General features: G+C 46.0%; 1 protein-coding gene across 5 annotated transcripts in view; it reads left to right on the top strand.

The window, feature by feature from the left end:
• The first annotated feature begins 6437 nt into the window (after positions 1 to 6437).
• The window catches only part of YTHDC2 (YTH N6-methyladenosine RNA binding protein C2), a 72525-nt gene continuing 56724 nt past the window's right edge, over positions 6438 to 22238 (top strand). For 4 of the 5 annotated variants that reach the window (XR_011362182.1, XM_069962699.1, XM_069962700.1 and 1 more), the window contains exon 1: positions 6438 to 6521. The gene's annotated coding sequence lies outside the window, so the exon portion shown is untranslated. Of the gene's footprint in view, positions 6522 to 19550; positions 19647 to 22238 lie in introns of those variants that run through there. The other variant, XM_069962698.1, reaches the window with a different exon arrangement.

The following is a 22238-nucleotide window of genomic DNA, read 5'->3' as shown; positions in this document are numbered from 1 at the left end:
AGTGATCGAGACCCCTGCAACCAGCTCTCAGGCAGGCTCTATACATAGATCGTCGATAACACTGATCTATGCTATGGCATAGCATAGATCAGTACATGCAATCTAATGATTGCATATTTAACAGTAAATGAAAGTGTAAAAAAAATAAAATAAAAAATTCATAAAAAGCAATCAAAATTTTTCTGTTACACCAATATGATTAAATAAAAACTAGAGATCATGGCACAAAAGATGACATCCCAACAAACCCTGTAGGTGGAAAAATAAAAGCGCTATGGCTCTTAGAAGGCAAAGAGGAACATTGCATTAATCTGACACAGACTTTTGTGGATTAAAGGGCTCTGTCTTGAAGGGGTTAACCATCCCCCCACCCTCGGAACGGAGTACAGTCTGGCCCACAGGAGGAGTGGTCTAATTTAAGCCCCTGGGGACCAGACTGTTGCATTCTGCCAGTGAAGTCCATGTTCGGGAAAAAGCTTGGACCCGAAAAAGCCCAAAGTACAAAATGGACATTCACACAAAAATGCCAGAAAAAAAATGCAACCGCATGGGTGTAAGAAATGCAAAAAAAAAAAAAAAAAAAAAGCTGTGTGAGGGCACCCTCACTGCTGTTCCACGTTTTCTCTATTTGTGAACAATGGCTCTCAATTACTTTTTTTGACAGGTGTATAAATCTCTTAGCGGCCTCCCATGCTGCTCTTTTAGAACTTCTAGTTGCTCAGACCTTCTGCTTGACTACGGAGCTGGAAGCACCACTGATAGATTTCAGTATATCCACTGATACCACCAGCTCGGTATGCGGTTAATCAAATCCTGCGTGTAAGGGCCCTTTTACACAGAAACATTATCTGACAGATTATCAGCCAAAGATTTGAAGCCAAGGCCAGGACTGGATTTGAATAGAGGAGAAATCTCAGGCTTTCCTGTATGACCTGATCTCTGTTTATAGTCTGTTCCTGTTTTTGGCTTCAAATCTTTGGCAGATAATCTTTCTGTGTAAAAGGGCCCTAATGCTAAGTTTACACGAGGCGATTATTGGCCCGATCGTACAATTAACGATTTCGAAGTAAAGTTTTTTTTTTTATAACGATCAGCGTTTAGACGGTACGATATATCGTACGGAAAAATCGTTTTGCGATCGTACGCCCGCAGCCCGGATCGCCCGCAGCCCGCCCCCCCGCTCAACCGCAGCCCCCTGCGCTGCCCCGATCGCCACCCCCGCGGCTCCGATCGACACCCCCGCCGCTCCGGTCGCCCCCCGGCCGCCGCTCCGATCGCCCCCAGCCGCCGCTCCGATACCCCCCCCCCCCCCCCCGCGGCCAAGAGCATACGTTACCTGCTTCGCGCAGCAGGTCTTCCGACATCCCCGACTCCCCTCTTCAGCGCATTGATTGGCTGAAGAGATGAGCAGGGAATTTCAAACGGCTCCTCTTCAGCCAATCAGTGCTCCTCTTCAGCACTGATTGGCTGAAGGGGAGCCGTTTAAAATTCCCGGCTCATCTCTTCAGCCAATCAATGCACGGCACCACTGATTAGCTGAAGGGGAGCCGTTTGAAATTCCTGGCTCACCTCTTCAGCCAATCAGTGCGCTGAAGAGGGGAATCGGGGATGTCCAATCGTAGCGGCGGCGGGTGGGGGTGGCGATCGGGGCTGCGGGGGTGATGATCGAAGCGGCGGCGTGGGAGGCGATCGGGGCGGCGATCGAACCGGCGCAGGGGGCTGCAAATGAGCGGGGGGGCCGTGCGGCGGGCGGGGCTGCGGGAGGCCGGACTATCGCGCGACGACTGTTTACACGGAACGATCGGCGAATTTTTTGAGATCGGTGAATGACGATTTATGAACATGTTTACACGTACGATTATCGTTCGAATTCGATCGTTATCGCGAAAATTCGCCCGATAATCGCTCCGTGTAAACCCAGCATAAGGGTCCATTTACACAGAAAGATTATCTGCCAAAGATTTGAAGCCAAAGCCAGGAATGGATTTGAAAAGAGGAGAAACCTCAGGCTTTTCTTTATGACCTGATCTCTGTTTATAGTCTATTCCTGGCTTTGGCTTCAAATCTTTGGCAGATAATCTTTCTGTGTAAATGGACCCTTAATTTTTCACACAGGGACAAGTAAGCTAACCAGCATTCTTCCTGCAATAAATAAAACAATCACTTAAAACAGTATTTTTTGATGGTAACATTTTAGTGACAAATACAGAATCAGTGAACTTTTTTTCCCCTGTTGACTTCCAGCTGTTGCAGTATAAAACCTGTGCAGCCCTATACTCATGAGATTTATCCTGACCCTGCATATGAAAGTCAAGGAGCTCCCTCTAGTGGTGAGTTCATAAAGTATTCATGTGTCAGGCAAAAAATATTCTATATATGCTATAAAGGGCTCATGAAATCTATAAAAAGAGGCATGCAGAACCTTTCCACAGTGCATAGCAGACTGTAGCTGATTTAAAGGGGTAGTGCGGCACTAAAAAATTATTCACAGAATAACACACATTACAAAGTTATACAACTTTGTAATGTATGTTATGTCTGTGAATCGCCCCCTTCCCCGTATCCCCCCCCCCCCCACCCGTGTACCCGGAAGTGTGTGGTGCATTATACATTACCTGATCCGTGTCGAGGCCGTCCGCCATCTTGTGCCAAACGTCATCTTCGGGCGGACGGCCGAATCGCTGCCGCGGTCCCCCCTCCGCCGCGTCATAACTGTGCTCAGCCGCGATTGGCTGAGCACAGTTATGCTCAGCCAATCGCAGCTGATGACGCGACCGCGACACGGATCAGGTAATGTATAATGCACCACACACTTCCGGGTACACGGGCGGGGGTGGTGGGACACGGGGAAGGGGGCAATTCACAGACATAACATACATTACAAAGTTGTATAACTTTGTAATGTGTGTTATTCTGTGAATAATTTTTTAGCGCCGCACTACCCCTTTAAGCAGCTATGCCAAGACACTATAGATCCAGTTTGAGTTATTTAAAGGGGTAGTTCAGGAAAAAAAACAACAACTTTAAAATCAACTGGTGCTACGAAGTGCCAGAGATGTGTAATTTACTTAAAAAAAACTTGTCTTGTAGTACTTATCAGCTGCTGTATGTCCTGCAGGAAGTGGTATTATTTCCAGTCTGGAGAGCAGGAGAGGTTTACTATGGGGATTTGCTACTGCTCTGTCGAGTTTCTGGACATGGAAAGAGGTGGCAGCAGAGAGTGCTGTGTCAGACTTGGAAGAATACCCTGCTTCCTGCAGTACAAACAGCAGCTGATAAGTACAGAAAGACTTGAGATTTTTTAATATACAAAAAGTACAAATTTCTGGCACTTTCTGACACCAGTTCCTGCTATTGTGATACACTTTGGATTACTAACATCCACATGATTAGCTGCAGATCATCTACAGTATATGAGTGTAAGCATTGCACATCAGATTCCTCATGTACAGGCAGATTTATATGCCCGCACATATACAAAGTGCCCCCAGTCCTGCATACAGCAATGCCCTCACTGCCAGTCCTGCACCCAGCAATGCTCTCACTGCCAGTCCTGCATACAGCAATGCCCTCACTGCCACTCCTGCACCCAGCAATGCCCTCACTGCCAGTCTCTGCACACAGCAATGCCCTCACTGCCAGTCCTGCACACAGCAATGCACTCACTGCCACTCCTACACCCAGCAATGCCCTCACTGCCAATCCTGCATCCAGCAATGCCCTCACTGCCAGTCCTGCATCCAGCAATGCCCTCACTGCCAGTCCTGCATCCAGCAATGCCCTCACTGCCAGTCCTGCATCCAGCAATGCCCTCACTGCCAGTCCCTGCATCCAGCATTGCCCTCACTGCCAGTCCTGCATCCAGCAATGCCCTCACTGCCAGTCCTGCATCCAGCAATGCCCTCACTGCCAGTCCCTGCATCCAGCAATGCCCTCACTGCCAGTCCTGCATCCAGCAATGCTCTCACTGCCAGTCCTGCATCCAGCAATGCTCTCACTGCCAGTCCCTGCATCCAGCAATGCCCTCACTGCCAGTCTCTGCATCCAGCAATGCCCTCACTACCAGTCCTGCATCCAGCAATGCCCTCACTGCCAGTCCTGCACCCAGCAATGCTCTCACTGCCAGTCCTGCATACAACAATGCCCTCACTGCCAGTCCTGCATCCAGCAATGCCCTCACTGCCAGTCCCTGCATCCAGCAATGCCCACACTGCCAGTCTCTGCATCCAGCAATGCTCTCACTGCCAATCCTGCACCATGCAATGCCCTCACTGCCAGTCCTGCATCCAGCAATGCCCTCACTGCCAGTCCTGCATCCAGCAATGCCCTCACTGCCAGTCCTGCACACAGCAATGCCCTCACTGCCAGTCCTGCATACAGCAATGTCCTCACTGCCAGTCCCTGCATACAGCAATGCCCTCACTGCCAGTCCCTGCATACAGCAATGCCCTCACTGCCAGTCTCTGCATCCAGCAATGCCCTCACTGCCAGTCTCTGCATCCATCCAGCAATGCCCTCACTGCCAGTCCTGCATCCAGCAATGCTCTCACTGCCAGTCCCTGCATACAGCAATGCTCTCACTGCCAGTCCTGCATACAACAATGCCCTCACTGCCAGTCCTGCATCCAGCAATGCCCTCACTGCCAGTCCCTGCATCCAGCAATGCCCTCACTGCCAGTCTCTGCATCCAGCAATGCTCTCACTGCCAATCCTGCACCCAGCAATGCCCTCACTGCCAGTCCTGCATCCAGCAATGCCCTCACTGCCAGTCCTGCATCCAGCAATGCCCTCACTGCCAGTCCTGCATCCAGCAATGCCCTCACTGCCAGTCCCTGCATACAGCAATGCCCTCACTGCCAGTCCTGCATACAGCAATGCCCTCACTGCCAGTCCTGCATCCAGCAATGCCCTCACTGCCAGTCCCTGCATCCAGCAATGCCCTCACTGCCAGTCCTGCATCCAGCAATGCTCTCACTGCCAGTCCTGCATCCAGCAATGCTCTCACTGCCAGTCCCTGCATACAGCAATGCTCTCACTGCCAGTCCTGCATACAATGCCCTCACTGCCAGTCCTGCATCCAGCAATGCCCTCACTGCCAGTCCCTGCATCCAGCAATGCCCTCACTGCCAGTCTCTGCATCCAGCAATGCTCTCACTGCCAATCCTGCACCCAGCAATGCCCTCACTGCCAGTCCTGCATCCAGCAATGCCCTCACTGCCAGTCCTGCATCCAGCAATGCCCTCACTGCCAGTCCCTGCATACAGCAATGCCCTCACTGCCAGTCCTGCACCCAGCAATGCCCTCACTGCCAGTCCTGCACCATGCAATGCCCTCACTGCCAGTCTCTGCACACAGCAATGCCCTCACTGCCAGTCCTGCACACAGCAATGCCCTCACTGCCACTCCTGCACCCAGCAATGCCCTCACTGCCAGTCCTGCATCCAGCAATGCCCTCACTGCCAGTCCCTGCATCCAGCAATGCCCTCACTGCCAGTCCTGCATCCAGCAATGCCCTCACTGCCAGTCCCTGCATCCAGCAATGCCCTCACTGCCAGTCCTGCATCCAGCAATGCTCTCACTGCCAGTCCTGCATCCAGCAATGCTCTCACTGCCAGTCCCTGCATACAGCAATGCCCTCACTGCCAGTCCCTGCATACAAAAATGCCCTTACTGCCACTCCTGCACCCAGCAATGCCCTCACTGCCAGTCCTGCATACAGCAATGCCCTCACTGCCAGTCCCTGCATACAGCAATGCCCTCACTGCCAGTCCTGCATCCAGCAATGCCCTCACTGCCACTCCTGCATCCAGAAATGCCCTCACTGCCAGTCCTGCATACAGCAATGCCCTCACTGCCAGTCTCTGCATCCAGCAATGCCCTCACTGCCAGTCTCTGCATCCAGCAATGCCCTCACTGCCAGTCCTGCATACAGCAATGCCCTCACTGCCAGTCCTGCACCCAGCAATGCCCTCACTGCCAGTCCTGCATCCAGCAATGCCCTCACTGCCACTCCTGCACCCAGCAATGCCCTCACTGCCAGTCCTGCACCCAGCAATGCCCTCACTGCCAGTCCTGCATACAGCAATGCCCTCACTGCCAGTCCCTGCATACAGAAATGCCCTCACTGCCAGTCCCTGCATACAGCAATGCCCTCACTGCCAATCCTGCATACAGCAATGCCCTCACTGCCAGTCCCTGCATACAGAAATGCCCTCACTGCCACTCCCCTCCACACCACATTAACCTCCCTCCAATAAAGCTCCAAACTGTAACCCAGACCCGCATGAGACGTATCTCCTTTATTACACCAGTCATCCCAGGTAGTACATAACCCCAATACACACACTGCCGTCCGTACACCATAGTACACACTATCCCTGCCAGCACATCGCTCTGCAGCCAGTCTCGCGAACTTTAGGTCGCGCGGGATGCCGTAGCACGTGACTGTTCGTGTCACGTGATCACCCGACGTCAGAAGGTCCTTACTAAGAAAAGAAACTAGCTGCTGCTGCTGCCTGGAGGTGAGCGCGGGCGGGTGTCCATGGACACTGTTATTGGGGTGACGGTATCCAAGAGGGGCTTCGGGGGATGGTGACAGGCACACATCGGGGAGGGGGGCTTGTGACAGGATTACACTGGTATTAATGTAAATGGGACAGGCTTACACTACTATATAAGAATATGGGACAGGCTTACACTATTATGTAGGAATATGTGACAGGCTTACACTACTATATAGGTATATGTGATAGGCTTACAATAATATGTGACAGGCTTACACTACCATATAGAAATATGTGACAGGCTTACACTACTACATAGGTATATGTGACAGGCTTACACTATTATGTAGGTATATGTGACAGGCTTACACTATTATGTAGGTATATGTGACAGGTTTACACTACTACATAGGTATATGTGACAGGCTTACACTATTATGTAGGAATATGTGACAGGTTTACACTATTATGTAGGAATATGTGACAGGCTTACACTATTATGTAGGAATATGTGACAGGTTTACACTATTATGTAGGAATATGTGGCAGGCTTACACTATTATGTAGGAATATGTGACAGGCTTACACTATTATGTAGGAATATGTGACAGGCTTACACTATTATGTAGGTATATGTGACAGGCTTACACTAAAATATAGCAATATGTGACAGGCTTACACTACTACATAGGTATATGTGACAGGCTTACAATAATATGTGACTGGCTTACACTACTATGTAGGAATATGTGACAGGTTTACACTACTATGTAGGAATATGTGACACGCTTACACTATTATTTAGGAATATGTGACAGGCTTACACTACTATGTAGGAATATGTGACAGGCTTACACTATTATGTAGGAATATGTGACAGGTTTACACTATTATGTAGGAATATGTGGCAGGCTTACACTATTATGTAGGAATATGTGACAGGCTTACACTATTATGTAGGAATATGTGGCAGGCTTACACTATTATGTAGGAATATGTGACAGGCTTACACTATTATGTAGGAATATGTGACAGGCTTACACTACTATATATGAATATGTGACAGACTTACACTACTATATAGGTATATGTGTCAGGCTTACAATAATATGTGACTGGCTTACACTACTATGTAGGAATATGTGACAGGTTTACACTACTATGTAGGAATATGTGACAGGCTTACACTATTATGTAGGAATATGTGACAGGCTTACACTATTATGTAGGAATATGTGACAGGCTTACACTATTATGTAGGAATATGTGACAGGCTTACACTACTAGGTAGGAATATGTGACAGGTTTACACTACTATGTAGGAATATGTGACAGGCTTACACTACTATGTAGGAATATGTGACAGGCTTACACTACTATGTAGGAATATGTGACAGGCTTACACTATTATGTAGGAATATGTGGCAGGCTTACACTATTATTTAGGAATATATGGCAGGCTTACACTATTATGTAGGAATATGTGGCAGGCTTACACCATTATGTAGGAATATGTGGCAGGCTTACACTACTATATAGGTATATGTGACAGACTTACACTACTATATAGGTATATGTGTCAGGCTTACAATAATATGTGACTGGCTTACACTACTATGTAGGAATATGTGACAGGTTTACACTACTATGTAGGAATATGTGACAGGCTTACACTATTATTTAGGAATATGTGACAGGCTTAAACTACTATGTAGGAATATGTGACAGGTTTACACTATTATGTAGGAATATGTGGCAGGCTTACACTATTATGTAGGAATATGTGACAGGCTTACACTATTATGTAGGAATATGTGACAGGCTTACACTATTATGTAGGAATATGTGACAGGCTTACACTACTAGGTAGGAATATGTGACAGGTTTACACTACTAGGTAGGAATATGTGACAGGCTTACACTACTATGTAGGAATATGTGGCAGGCTTACACTATTATTAATGTAAATGTGGCAGGCTTACACTATTATTAATGTAGATGTGACAGGCTTACACTATTATGTAGGAATATGTGGCAGGCTTACACTATTATGTAGGAATATGTGACAGGCTTACACTATTATGTAGGAATATGTGACAGGCTTACACTATTATGTAGGAATATGTGACAGGCTTACACTACTAGGTAGGAATATGTGACAGGTTTACACTACTATGTAGGAATATGTGACAGGCTTACACTACTATGTAGGAATATGTGGCAGGCTTACACTATTATTAATGTAAATGTGGCAGGCTTACACTATTATTAATGTAGATGTGACAGGCTTACACTATTATGTAGGAATATGTGACAGGCTTACACTATTATTTAGGAATATGTGACAGGCTTACACTATTATGTAGGAATATGTGACAGGCTTACACTACTATATAGGTTTATGTGACAGGCTTACACTACTATATAGGTATATGTGTCAGGCTTACAATAATATGTGACTGGCTTACACTACTATTTAGGAATATGTGACAGGTTTACACGAATATGTGACAGGCTTACACTACTATGTAGGAATATGTTACAGGCTTACACTACTATATAGGTATATGTGACAGGCTTACACTATTAGGCTGGGTTCACACTACGTATATTTGAGGCTGTATATTTCAGGCCTCATAGCAACCAAAACCAGGAGTGGATTAAAAACACAGAAAGGCTCTGTCCACACAATGGTGAAATTGAGTGGATGGCCGCCATATAACAGTAAATAACTGCCATTATTTCAATATAACAGCCGTTGTTTTAAAATAACAGCAAATATTTGCCATTAACCCCTTAAGGACAGAGCCTGAAATGGCCTTAATGACATAGACAAATTTTATGAATATGACCAGTGTCACTTTATTCATTAATAACTTCGGGATGCTTTTACCTATCCGGCTGATTCTGAGATTGTTTTCTCGTGACATATTGTACTTTACATTTCTGGTAAATTGGAGTCGATACTCATAACGAATCTTTATGAAAAAACCCCAAATAATGTGAAAAAATGCATTTTTCCAACTTTGAAACTTTTTTGCTTATACAGAAAGTGGTTATACCACATAAATTATATATTAAATAGCATTAGCAACATGTCTACTTTATGTTGGCAGCATTTATTAAACGATCTTTCATTTTTTTTAGACAATAGGAAGCTTAAAATATTAGCAGCAAATTTTCAAATTTTCAGTAAAATTTCAAAATCAGATATTTTTAGGGACCTGTTCAGGTTTAAAGTGTATTTAAGGGGCCTGTATGTTAGAAAGCCCCACAAAGCACCCCATTTCAGAAACTGCACCCCCCACACTCTGCAAAAGCATATCCAGAAAGTGTTTTAACCCTTTAGGGGAGTCACAGAAATAAAAGCCAAGTGTGTAAGAAATTTGAAAATTTTAATTTTCTGTGCAGAGATTTTATTGTAATCCAATATTTTTCATAATTATAAACCTATTACCAGAGAAATTCACCCCAATATTGATTGCCCCGTTTCTGCAGTTAATAGAAATACCCCATATGTGGCCCTATTGCGCTATTTGACGCAACCACAAGCCTCAGATATAAGGGAGCGCCTAGTGAATTTCAATGCCTCCGTTATATTTGGTCATTTTTGACTGTACCACTTCAGGTTGGCAGAGGCTCTGGGGTGCCAAAACCTAAAAAACACCCCTAAAGGGACACCATTTAGAAAACTACACCCCTCAAGGAATGTAACAAGGGGTGCGGTGAGCATCTGGACCCCACAGGTGCTTCACAGATTTTCTGAACAATATGGCGTGAAAAAAGAAAAAAATATTTTTTACACTAAAACGTTGTTCTAGCCTTCAATTTTTCATTTTCTTAAAGGGATAAGAGGAAAAAAAAGACACAAAATGTGTAGCGAATTTTCTTCCGAGTACGGAAATACCCCACATGTGGCGATAAAGTGCCAAGGGGGCGCAGGACGAGCCTCCAAAGGGAAGGAGTGCCAATTGGATTTTGGAAGCTGAATTTCACTGGAAAGGATTTCAAGGGCCATGTCGCATTTACAGAGCCCTCGTGCTGCCAAGACACTGGAAACCCCCCACAAGTGACCCCATTCTGGAAACTACACCCCTCATGGAATCTAACAAGGGGTGCAGTGAGCATATGGACCCCACTGGTGACGGGCACAAATGTGGAACAATGTGACCTGAAAGGGAAAATTTTCATTTTTTCACTTTCATGGCACAAATGTGCCCATCATCAAGGGGTCCATATCCTCACTGCACCCCTTGTTAGATTCCTTGAGGGGTGTAGTTTCCAGAATGGGGTCACTTGTGGGGGGTTTCCAGTGTCTTGGCAGCACGAGGGCTCTGTAAATGCGACATGGCCCTTGAAATCCATTCTAGTGAAATCCAGCTTCCAAAATCCAAATGGCGCTCCTTCTCTTCGGAGGCTTGCCCTGCGCCCACATGGCGCTTTATGTCCACATGTGGGGTATTTACGGACCCGGGGGAAATTGCTCTACACATTGTGTTTTTTTTCTCTTTTAACCCCTTGTGAAAATGAAAAATTCAAGGCTAAACCAACATTATAGTGTAAAAAAATTTAATATTTTATTTTCACGCCACATTGTTCCACATTTGTGCCAGTCACCAGTGGGGTCCATATGCTCACTACACCCCTTGTTACATTCCCTGAGGGGTGTAGTTTCCATAATGGGGTCACTTGTGGGGGGGGTTCACTGTTTTGGCAACACAGGGAGTTTTTAAATGCATCATGGCCCTCGAAATCCATTCTACTCAAATCCAGCCCCAAAAAGCTAAATGGCGCTCCTTTCCATTGGAGGCTTGTCTTGCGGCCGCATAGCGCCTTAGGTCAACATGTGGGGTATTTCCGTACTCGGGGGAAATTTCTCTACATGTTTTGTTCTGTTTCTTCTCTTTTAACCCCTTGTGCAAATGAGAAATGTCAAGACTAGATCAACGATGTTGTGTAAAAATAAAATTTTTAACACTAAAACATTGGCCTAGCTGTGAATGTTTAATTTTCACAAGGGTTTAAAAGAGAAAAAACCCACAAAACGTGTAGAGCAGTTTGTCCCGAGTACAGAAATACCCCACATGTGCACATAAAGCGCCATGCGGCCGCAAGACGAGCCTCAAATGGGAAGGTGCACTATTTGGCTTTTGGAGGCTGGATTTGGCTGAAATGGATTTCAAGGGCCATGTTGCATTTACAGAGGCCCTATGCTACCAGGACAATGGTAAACCGCCACAAGTGACCCCATTTTGGAAACTACACCACTCAAGGAATCTAACAAGGGGTGCAGTGAGCATATGGACCACACTGGTGACGGGCACAAATAGGGAACAATGTAACGTGAAAGTGAAAAATTTCAACTCCTCCCATATACTGATTGTACTCTAGAATACAATCAGGTTTGTTCACCACGTTTGTGGTACCACGTACAGTGACAGGGGTGGTGCTATTCCTGTGAATTGTGGTCAAAATAAGGACATCGCGTTTGTCCTTATATTTGACCAACAACATATTGTCACAGGCTTAGGCCTTGCTCTCCCCCCTTGGCATTACTTGTCTAACAGGGTGACTTGGTAGACCTCTTTGATTTTTTCGGATCGTGCCGCAAGCTACAGTAGCTCGGGCAGCGAGTGACCGAAACAGGGGGATGCTGGTATAAAAGTTATCAACGTACAGGTGATAACCTTTATCCAGCACTGGGAAGATCAGTTCCCAAACGATCTTCCCACTAACTCCGAGGATGGGGGGGCATTCTGGGGGCTGGATTTGGGTGTCCCTACCCTCATATACTCTAAATCTGTAAGTGTACCCTGAGGTACTCTCACAGAGTTTGTATAGTTTCACGCCATACCGTGATCTTTTGTTAGGAAGGTACTGGCGGAAATGGAGTCTTCCTTTGAAGCTCAGGAGGGACTCATCTACTGAGATGTATTTCTCTGGGATATACATCTCAGTAAATTTGGCTGAGAAGTGCTCTATGACCGGCCGTACTTTGTACAGTCGGTCATACGAGGGATCATCTCGTGGGGGGCACCTTGCATTGTCATTGTAATGCAAGAATTTTAGGAGGGCTTCGAATCGAAACCGTCCCATGGCCATACTGTAAAGTGGGGTATTATATATAATATCCCCACTCCAGTATTGCCGAATTGTAGTTTTTTTTACTAGGCCCATGTGCAGCAGGAGCCCCCAAAATTTAGTCATTTCGGCTGCATCAGTAGGGGTCCACGCCATGGGCCTAGCAAAAGAAGAGGAGGGGTTCTGGGCTATAAATTGGTGCGCGTACAGGTTTGTTTACGCCACCATCAAATTGATAAGGTCATCAGAGAAATAGAGCTTGAAAAAGTCTATTTCTCTGAGACCTGTGGGGTTAATTTGGATTCCCGCCGTTGCCATAAAGCCAGGAATCCAGGGCTGATAATTTTGGGGGTCTGGGGTCCAGATGGGGTCACCTATCTGGGGGGCGGGGGGCAGGATGGGGTCACCTGTCTGGGGGGCAGGGGGCGGTATGGGATGACGTGTCTGGGGGGCGGGGGGTGGGTTGGGATGACGTGTCTGGGGAGCAGGGGACGGGATGGGGTCACCTGTCTGGGGAGCAGGGGGCGGGATGGGATGACGTGTCTGGCGGGCAGCCCGAGGCGTCCTCCTTGGACGCTTAGGTCGATAGTCATCATCACTGGATGATGATGATGATGATAATGATGATGAGGATGAATGGAGGAAAGAAGGATCCCCCCATTCATCCTCACTGGCTGTTTCGGTGTTGGAGGCAATAAGCGCGTATGGCTCCTCCACCGAAAACACTCTCTGGGACATTATTCGGGGATTGGTGTATGGGGGGTATGTAAATGTGATGTAGTGTAGTGGTGTAGTGTAAAACTTTATTTCAAGTAGTGTAATGTGTAATGTGGGGTAGTGTAGTGTAATGTAGTGTTTTATACGTGTTTTTCACAGTAAGGGGGGGGGGAAACCTACGCCAAAAAAGGAGTTGCTGATAAATGCCGCACTTATGTGCGGTACTTATCAGCAGACAGTGGCGGTAGGATATAGAAAAAAAAAAAGGGGGGGGGGGAAAACCTATGCCAAAAAAGAGGAGTTGCTGATCAGCGGCGCACTTACGTGCGATGCTGATCAGCACTCATCGGTGGAAGGGCGCAAAAGAAACCATAAAAAACAACCTCTTTACTCCAAAGCCACTGATTAGTGTATTATATACACTAGTCAGCCGCTAGGGGGCAGTACAAGTACCTGGACGAAGATATCCAAAGAAAAACGACGAAAGCCGACGAGAGCCGAGCGAAACCGACAGGAGCCGAGCGGAAAATCACGTGGACGCCGCGGGACCGCAGATCTTCCGTCCGGACGACGGGATCCGGTGAGTATGGTGCCTGCACACCACACACACTTTCTCTGCACCTCTTGGCTAACTAGCTGAGGGGTGTAGAGAAAAGTAATAATATTTATTTTTACTTTGATCGTCGCTATTGGCCGGCCGGGCTTGTCCGGCCAATAGCGGCGATCTGGGGGGTGGCACCATGGCCCCCTCCAGTATATACAGTAATGGTGATTGGTGCTGTCTCGTACAGCACCAATCACCATTAAATTCCGGGGCCCCGGGTCACCGATGACCCGGGAACCGGAAAATTGCTGTAGTTGGCTGATTTGAATAAATCAGCCAATTACAGCGATCGTCTGCACGGGGGGTGTAATCCACCCCCCGTGCTGACAAGCTACCATGGTCTGCTGTGTATTACAGCAGCCATCGTTACCGGATCGCCGTGTGTTTACACACAGCGATCTGGTAAACATCGGGCGTATGTGTACGCCCGTTTGCGTTAAGTACCAGGCTGCGGGGGCGTACACATACGCCCGATGTCGTTAAGGGGTTAAATGGCGGCCATCCACTCAATTACAACATTGTGTGAACAGATCCTTTCTGTGTTTTTAATCCACTCCTGGTTTTGGTTGCTATGAGGATCTGACTTGAGGACCAAATACAGCCTCAAATATACGTAGTGTGAACATAGCCTTATGTAGGAATATGTGACGGGCTTACACTATTATGTAGGAATATGTGACAGGCTTACACTATTATGTAGGAATATGTGACAGGCTTACACTACTACATAGGTATATGTGACAGGCTTACACTACTATATAGCAATATGTGACAGGCTTACACTATTATGTAGGAATATGTGACAGGCTTACACTATTATGTAGGAATATGTGACAGGCTTACACTATTATGTAGGAATATGTGACAGGTTTACACTAATATATAGGAATATGTGACAGGTTTACACGAATATGTGACAGGCTTACACTGCTATGTAGGAATATGTGACAGGCTTACACTAGTATATAGGTATATCTGACAGGCTTACACTACTATATAGCAGTATGTGACAGGCTTACACTATTATGTAGGAATATGTGACAGGCTTACACTATTATGTAGGAATATGTGACAGGCTTACACTATTATGTAGGAATATGTGACAGGCTTACTCTACTATGTAGGAATATGTGACAGGCTTACACTAATATATAGGAATATGTGACAGGTTTACACGAATATGTGACAGGCTTCCACTGCTATGTAGGAATATGTGACAGGCTTACACTACTATATAGGAATATGTGACAGGCTTACACTATTATGTAGGAATATGTGACAGGCTTACACTAATATATAGGAATATGTGACAGGCTTACACAAATATGTGACAGACTTACACTGCTATGTAGGAATATGTGACAGGCTTAGACTACTATATAGGTATATGTGACAGGCTTACACTACTATATAGCAATATGTGACAGGCTTACACTATTATGTAGGAATATGTGACAGGCTTACACTACTATATAGAAATATATGTGACAGGCTTACACTATTATGTAGGAATATGTGACAGGCTTACACTATTATGTAGGAATATGTGACAGGCTTACACTATTATGTAGGAATATGTGACAGGCTTACACTATTATGTAGGAATATGTGACAGGCTTACTCTACTATGTAGGAATATGTGACAGGCTTACACTATTATGTAGGAATATGTGACAGGCTTACACTATTATGTAGGAATATGTGACAGGCTTACACTATTATGTAGGAATATGTGACAGGCTTACACTATTATGTAGGAATATGTGACAGGCTTACACTATTATGTAGGAATATGTGACAGGCTTACACTATTATGTAGGAATATGTGACAGGCTTACTCTACTATGTAGGAATATGTGACAGGCTTACACTAATATATAGGAATATGTGACAGGTTTACACGAATATGTGACAGGCTTACACTGCTATGTAGGAATATGTGACAGGCTTACACTACTATATAGGAATATGTGACAGGCTTACACTATTATGTAGGAATATGTGACAGGCTTACACTACTATATATATGTGACAGGCTTACACTATTATGTAGGAATATGTGACAGGCTTACACTAATATATAGGAATATGTGACAGGCTTACACAAATATGTGACAGGCTTACACTGCTATGTAGGAATATGTGACAGGCTTAGACTACTATATAGGTATATGTGACAGGCTTACACTACTATATAGCAATATGTGACAGGCTTACACTATTATGTAGGAATATGTGACAGGCTTACACTAATATATAGGAATATGTGACAGGCTTACACAAATATGTGACAGGCTTACACTGCTATGTAGGAATATGTGACAGGCTTAGACTACTATATAGGTATATGTGACAGGCTTACACTACTATATAGCAATATGTGACAGGCTTACACTATTATGTAGGAATATGTGACAGGCTTACACTATTAGGCTGGGTTCACACTATGTATATTTGAGGATGTCAGGTCCTCATAACAACCAAAACCAGGAGTGGATTAAAAACACAGAAAGGCTCTGTCCACACAATGGTGAAATTGAGTGGATGGCCGCCATATAACGGTAAATAACTGCCATTATTTCAATATAACAGCCGTTGTTTTAAAATAACAGCAAATATTTTCCATTAAATGACGGCCATCCACTCAATTACAACATTATGTGAACAGAGCCTTTCTGTGTTTTCAATCTACTCCTTGTTTTGGTTGCTATACAGCCTCAAATATACAGCCTCAAATATACGTAGTGTGAACATAGCCTTATGTAGGAATATGTGACAGGCTTACACTACTATATAGGAATATGTGACAGGCTTACACTATTATGTAGGAATATGTGACAGGCTTACACTAATATATAGAAATATATGACAGGCTTACACTACTAGGTAGGAATATGTGACAGGCTTACACATTTATTAATGTAAATGTGACAGGCTTACACTATTATGTAGGGATATGTGACAGGCTTACACTATTATGTAGGAATATGTGACAGGCTTACACTATTATTAATGTAGATGTGACAGGCTTACACTACTATGTAGGAATATGTGACAGGCTTACACTATTATTAATGTAGATGTGACAGGCTTACACTACTATGTAGGAATATGTAGCAGGCTTACACTATTATTAATGTAAATGTGACAGGCTTATCTGGAGGGGATGGCTGGACTAGACTAGGAGGCATTAGTAGAATAGTGGAGTAAGTAGTCAACTGCGAGGTTTGTTTGTTTCTCCTCCCCCCCCCCTTTTTTCTTCTTTCCTGCACCACTGCTGCTTTAAAGGGGGGGGGGGGGGGGGGGGGGAATCTGGATTATTAATGTTCACTGTGCCTATGTTTAAACCCTACGATATTACGATTATGTTTGGAGAAAAATCTTGTTTGAGCTCTTTCTATGCCTAAGTACGATGGTTAGTGAACACAAGGTATATTAATGTGATCTGTTTCTAGCATAGAGATTTGATGTATAGGATAGGTGGAGGTCACGGCCTATTAGGCCAGGGCCCGCTTTCTGTATATGTATGTTACACACTAGGCATGGTGACATTTTGTTTTATGTAAACTATCTCTCTTATTGTTATGTATCTGGGAATATATGAAATTTTGCAATAAAAAACTATTTAAAAAAAAAAAAAAAAAAAGTGACAGGCTTACACTATTATTAATGTAGATGTGACAGGCTTACACTATTATGTAGGAATATGTGACAGGCTTACACTATTATGTAGGAATATGTGACAGGCTTACACTATTATGTAGGAATATGTGACAGGCTTACACTATTATTTAGGAATATGTGACAGGCTTACACTATTATGTAGGAATATGTGACAGGCTTAAACTATTATTTAGGAATATGTGACAGGCTTACACTAATATATAGGAATATGTGACAGGCTTACACTAATATATAGGAATATGTGACAGGCTTACACTATTATGGATGTATGGGTGACAGATGTACACTATTATGGTTGTAGATGTGACAGGCTTACACTATTACAGATGTAGATGTGTCAGGCGTACACTGTTACTGATGTAGAGGGTGACAAGCGTACAGATATGGATGTATATGGGACAAGTGTACACTCTTATGGATGTACAGGTGATAGGTGCACACTTGTAGATACACATAGATGAATATGTTACACATGTACATATATTCATAATAATGTATACCTGTCATCCATAATAGTGTCCTCCAGTATGGTAAACACCCTTTAGGCTATGCTCATACTACATAACTTCCGTTGAAATCACGGCCTTTGTTGCCGATTTGCAACAATGGCTGTGATTGCTACAGAACTTACATAGTGCTGCCATTTATGGAATCCCGGCCAGAGTGTACACACATGGTATACACCCTGCCCAGGATCCCTAGCGGCGCCGCAAAAAACTGACATGTCAGTTTTCTGCGGTCGCTAATCATTGAATAGCGGCCGCTGAGAACTTGTCAGTGCACACAATGGAGCGTGCAGGGAATTCGGATGCGGGCGCACACTGATGTGCCCGCATCCGAATTCAGCGGCAGTGAAGATCATCTAGCTGGAATGGCAAGTGTCTATGTCTACTATGTGGGAACATGGCCTAATAGTGTATGCGTGTCACCTTTGTGTTTACTGTAATATACACTCCTCACAAAGAGTTGGGGATATTTGACTTGTGAGAGAAACTTATGAAAAAGGTAAAAAGTTCACGCTACAGTGATACTATATTATCGGGCATTTAAGCAGAAGCAGCTGTGGTGATTTCTTTATCTCAAAAAATTTAACATTCAGAACAAAGCCAACACCAGTGGTGGGATACTCCAACAAAATGTCAGTGTCTCAATAACTTGTCATGTGCCCTTGAGCATTAATTACAGCTTGACATCGACGTCTCCTGCTGTTCACAAGTCGTCTTATTGCTGAGACATGGTATCCCACTCTTCTTGAAGGCTGGCCCCTTACATCACTGAGGTTTTGTGGTGCAGAGTTATGAGCATTTACGCAGCCACTCCGCTGATTTCATAGCATTGAGACAACCTGTCAAAATGTTCGTTATCTGAACCCAAACGCTCTGCGTATTAATCCATGTGGCTGCATAGGACCGTATGCCTCCATGCCCAGCCATATCTCATATTTTGTCCATGCTAGAGGTGGTGCAACCGGGTATTAGATCCTCCTTGTACAGTTTTGACCAATAAATTTATCCTTATGATGTAATGTAATTTTTTTTATATATTTTAGCTCTGGTTCATTAAAGATCTGCGTTATTATTCATGTTATCTTCATGTACTGCAGGTGATGCGGCATATGATTTACAATAATAATGTGTCCTTGTTTCAATTATTGTCAAATATTATAGATGTTATAAATACACCCCAGGGGTTTGCTTCTTTACCTAGTTCAGTGATGGTTGCTATTCCTGTTGTATTCCATTGTATGTGTTAGGCTTCCAGGTGACGTCATACGATTTGGCTTCTCCCTCTGCAGGATCCCGGGAAGTCCCAGGTTTGGACCTTGCGTGTGTTAGTGTAGTTGGAGTAGAGCTAGGCGGTATACCGCAAAAATACCGATACCGTCACTGGCGTCGGTTAACCGACCTCAACTTAGCCAGGATGTTATCTGCGGTAATTTTGTATTTTTATCTCCCAGAGAGCTCCTGCACACAAACTCGCGGCCCGGCGTGATTGCTGCACGTTGTGTGCAGGGACGCCGGAATTGGAGCGGGAGGTGGAGGAGCAGCAGGGCCCAGGTGAGAATGCCCGAGTACACAGCCTTCCCCCCGCACCCGTCCAGTCCGAGCGCCCGACCTCCCCCCGTCCCGTCTGGCGTCCTTGCACACAGGACATTAACGTGCAGCGCTCGCCGGCCGGGGGGTGAGGGGGGGAACCGGCACCAGTACCGTCCGAGCGCCGGCGAGCGCTGCACTTTAATGTCCTGTTTGTGCAGGGACGCCGGTGTGCGCGCGGGAAGTGGAGGAGCAGCAGGGTCCAGGGGAGAATATTCCTGAGTGCACAGCCATCCCCCCGCACCCATCCCGTCCGAGCACCCGCCCTCCCCCGTCCCGCCCGGCGTACCTGCACACACAGAACATTAACGTGCAGCGCTTGCTGGCCGGGGGAGAAGGGCACTCGGTCGGGACTGGTACCGGTCCCCCGACACCCCCCCCCCCCCCGGCCGGCGAACGAGCGCTGCACACGTTGTCCTGTGTGTGCAGGGTAGCGGCCATGTCAGAGCTGAAGGTAGAGGAGCAGTACATGGGGGCGGCTGTCCTGTAGTCCCCTCAGTAACAGTACAGGGCTGTAACATAGGAGGAATAATGGGCTGCAGCAGGCAGGAGAAGTTATTGCTGTGTGTGGTCTGCTGCCTGCTGCAGCCCATTATTCTTCCTATGTTACAGTCCCGTACTGTTACTGAGGGAACTACAGGTCCCATACCCATAGACTCCTGCCCGCCCCCCTGTATACCAATAGACCCCTGCCCGCCCCCTGTATACTGTATACCCATACACCCCTGCCCGCCCCCCTGTATACCCATAGACCCCTGCCCACCCCCCCTGTATACCCATAGACCCCTGCCCGCCCCCCCCTGTATACCCATACACCCCTGCCCGACCCCCTGTATAACCATAAACCCATACACCCCTGCCCCCCCCTGTATACCCATACGCCCCTGCCCGCCCCCCTGTATACCCATACACCCCTGCCCGCCCCCCTGTATACCCATACACCCCTGCCCACCCCCCTGTATACCCATACACCCCTGCCCGCCCCCCTGTATACCCATACACCCCTTCCCTCCCCCTGTATACCCATACACCCCTGCCCTCCCCCCTGTATACCCATACACCCATAGACCCATGCCCGCCCCCCTGTATACCCATAGACCCCTGCCCGCTCCCCCCGTATACCCATAGACCCCTGCCCGCCTCCCATATACCCATAGACCCCTGCCCGCCCCCCCTGTATACCCATACACCCCTGCCTGCCCCCCTGTATACCCATACACCCCTTCCCTCCCCCTGTATACCCATACACCCCTGCCCTCCCCCCTGTATACCCATACACCCATAGACCCATGCCCGCCCCCCTGTATACCCATAGACCCCTGCCCGCTCCCCCCGTATACCCATAGACCCCTGCCAGCCTCCCATATACCCATAGACCCCTGCCCGCCCCCCTGTATACCCATACACCGCTGCCCACCTCCCCGTATAGTAGAGGAGATAGATAGGAGAGAGAGAGATATCTTCACGGCGTGTCAGTGCAGCGCCATCTACAGCCCCCTATAATGTGCCACTCATAATGTCCCCATAACAGTGCCTTTGTACTGTCACCTATACATAACATACTATATACCCATCATATATACTGTACATCCCTGTACTGTCACCTGTATATACTATATACCCATCATATACACTCTGGGTACCTATAGTACATAGCTATATACCGGTATATACACGTCCTGTAGTGTGCACATAGTTTGGGTTGCTGCTCATTGAGCTGCTCATTACTTTCCCTTTTTTTACTTTATTGAAACAAACTATCCCCAGTTTGGCACGGCCAAGTGGGTGTGGCTTGTAAAAGGGTGTGGCTTACAAAGGGGGCGTGTCATAGTTATCGTCCAATTATCGTTACCGCAGCTACATGTGCGATAAACCGCGATATTGATTTAGGCCAATATCACCGAGCCCTAAGTTGGAGGCATAAGTGAGTGGTGAACTGAAAGCATGTGTAGGTGGCTATTACCACCAGCAAATAGAGAGCTGTGGGGCTATCATGTATCTGTGCATTCTTTAAATATAGAATTGGTAATACAAGTATCTTGGGTATCCAAGTCTTTTATATTGGTATTATGGGAATACAATTTAATAAAATTTCCCCTTTTGGTGCATTGGGGTTGGGGCTACTGCACTTTTCTGGCCTTTCCCTCTGCATGAATATAGAGACGGTGTTCTGCAGTGACATCCCGTTGCGCTCATCACTGAAGAGTGAATATTCAGTTTAGATGTCTGCATAGTGATGCCAAAAACTTACGCATTTGCAAATGCATGTTAGTTTAGTTTTTTAATGAAAGTGCAAAAGCAGGTGGGGGAATTGTATGTTTTGGATGATATACACGGGGAGGTGTTAATACCTAAGCCCCTGACTCCCATGCGAAATGCCTTTGTGTCACACACTATGTCTGATGTTGATGTGTTCAAAGAAGTGTGTACTAAGGGGTAGTTTTTCCCCCTCGACTGCACAACAAAATACCACCTGGGGTTTAATGCTATACTTGTTTGTTAATATGGCTAACAATCTGTGAACTTGCTAAATTGTGAACTATAAATACTTTGTGA

This window comes from Dendropsophus ebraccatus, chromosome 3 (assembly GCF_027789765.1).
Source record: "Dendropsophus ebraccatus isolate aDenEbr1 chromosome 3, aDenEbr1.pat, whole genome shotgun sequence".
NCBI classification, from domain to species: Eukaryota; Metazoa; Chordata; class Amphibia; order Anura; family Hylidae; genus Dendropsophus; species Dendropsophus ebraccatus.
This window is presented reverse-complemented; position numbering and strand designations above follow the sequence as displayed.